Here is a 2,207-nt window from a genome sequence, read left to right as displayed (position 1 = left end):
AGATATTCTTCCCATATCTCTTTCAAGGTTTTGAATTGACGCTTGATGATTCCTTTGCACTTGCTCGTTTCCCGTTTGGACTTGATGTAATTGTCTTTTCACTTGCTCATTCGTTTCTGATTGACTTTTGACAAAATTCATCATAACTTCTTCAAAGTTAGATTTCTTCTCTACTGGTTGTGTGTTATGATTTTGTTGTTGATACGGTTGTTGTTGGAAATTTTGTTGAGGTGGAAATGGAGGTTGGTTTCTATTGAAAAAGCCAGGTGGTCCATTTCTTTGAAAAGCAAAATTCTTCGGGTTTTGATATCCTGGGTTTGCAGGTTGATAATTAGAATTTTCTCCTTGAAAATTGCCATGTCTTTGATTGGCCATAAAATTAACTTGTGCTACTGAGTTCATTGGCCGATCATTGATATCACAATCTTTCATGAAATGTGGCTCTCCATAGATTTCACAGCCTACTTGCAATGCTAAAACTGTTGAATTTAGTTTATCTATTTCTCTTCCAAACTTTTTGAATTGATTCGACAGTGAAGCTATGGTTGTGTTATTGTCTTCATTTTCTTCAAGCCTTGCCACCGTCCTTCTAGGTTATTGATATCTAGACGGTGTCCATTCAAAAGTATGAACTGACATGTTTTCTAACATGTCATACGCTTGATTTGGTGATTTGTACATAAATACTCCTCCAGCGGAGGAATCTAATATACCACGAGTATGTTCATCAATACCACGATAAAAAGTTTGTACTATTTGCCCTTTTTGCAATCCGTGTTGTGGACAATTTCGTAACATTCTTTTTAATCTTTCACATGCATCATAAAGAGTTTCATCTGACTTTTGTTTAAAAGTGGTGATTTCAGTTCTAAGTCTTTCGGCTTTTGCCGGTGGGAAAAATCGAGTAATGAATTTATCTCTTAATTCGTTGAAAGTTGTGATAGAATCAGGTTTTGATGCTTTCAACCATGCTTTTGCGTCTCCGATTAACGAGTATGGAAAAGTTCTTAACTTAAATGCATCTGAAGAAACATCTTTGGTTTTGTACAGTTCACATAAATCTTCAAAAGCTTCTAGATGTTCTATCGGATTATTATTAAGTCTTCCATTGAATTGGTTCTCACGTACCATGTACATAAACTGCCCCTTGACTTCCCAGTTTTCAGCCTCAATTTCTGGTCTTCTTATAGGTGCAAGAGCGAGAGGGGGAGCAGTATGTCTGGTATTCCACATTGGTAGATCATTTTGATCAGGTGTTACTTCAGCCATTTCTTCTTTAATGACGATGATTTCAGGTTCAGTTTTGATTTCTGGTTGACCACTAGTGTTTCCAACTTGTTTTTTGATATTTTTCGGTGTTTTCGGTTTACTAGTACTACCTAATTTTTTTTTGTTTTTCCTGTTTTAATCTTTTGATCAAGCCTCTTTCAGATTCTGGATTAAGTGCAACGAGTTTAGGATTTCCTGAACGGGTCATACAATTACTAAATTGTATGTAGTCTTGAAGGATTTATTCACTAAGTGTATAAACATTGAACTTTCTTGGAAATGAATTTCCACGAGAGGATCGAATAACATAAAAACAATGATAAAAACCTTTAAACAATTAGATTTTTCTTCTGATTTTGCCCACGTTTCGAATAGCCAAAAGATGCAGCAGAAGGGCAGGATTCGTTTGGTCCCAATATAATTGGGTACTGTTTGGCTCCAATAACCCAGTCCACGTACAAATCCAACTACTACTACGAATCAGAAAAATTATCCATTTATTTAACTGCCAACTTTCCCCGGCAGTGGCGCCAAAAAGTTGATGTGGGTGATCGTGTCCTTTTATTTTGAACGGATTTGAATTTATTTTATTACACGAATTGGTTGTGATTATATGGCGTTTTTATGATTTCGGATTGATTTCATACATATAGGCAACTAGTCCCATTCGTATAGTAATATTTTATTTGGTAAATCCGGTTCGTTCCACAGGAAAATGGAGTTTTCAAGATTTTTAATTGCTAAAAGTTAAACTATTTAAAAGGGTGATTTTGGATTATGCTTTACTACTTAATTGAACGAAATTTAAATTTAACTAAAACGAAATAACTAAATTAACGAAAGTAAAAATAAATTTATACTAATTTGACAAAATAGAAAAATAAGGTTTTTCATGGCAATATAGTAAAATAGTAAAAAGTAATTAAAATTTACTATGT

At 34.1% G+C, this 2,207-nt stretch overlaps 1 non-coding gene across 1 annotated transcript; it reads left to right on the top strand.

The window, feature by feature from the left end:
• Positions 1 to 769: 769 nt before the first annotated feature.
• Positions 770 to 876, top strand: LOC139860812 (small nucleolar RNA R71). The gene has a single exon (XR_011763428.1). It is a non-coding gene; the product is annotated as a small nucleolar RNA R71 (small nucleolar RNA).
• The last annotated feature ends 1,331 nt before the right edge of the window (positions 877 to 2,207 follow it).

This window comes from Rutidosis leptorrhynchoides, chromosome 7 (genome assembly GCF_046630445.1).
Source record: "Rutidosis leptorrhynchoides isolate AG116_Rl617_1_P2 chromosome 7, CSIRO_AGI_Rlap_v1, whole genome shotgun sequence".
In the NCBI taxonomy this organism is placed as follows: Eukaryota; Viridiplantae; Streptophyta; class Magnoliopsida; order Asterales; family Asteraceae; genus Rutidosis; species Rutidosis leptorrhynchoides.
This window is presented reverse-complemented; position numbering and strand designations above follow the sequence as displayed.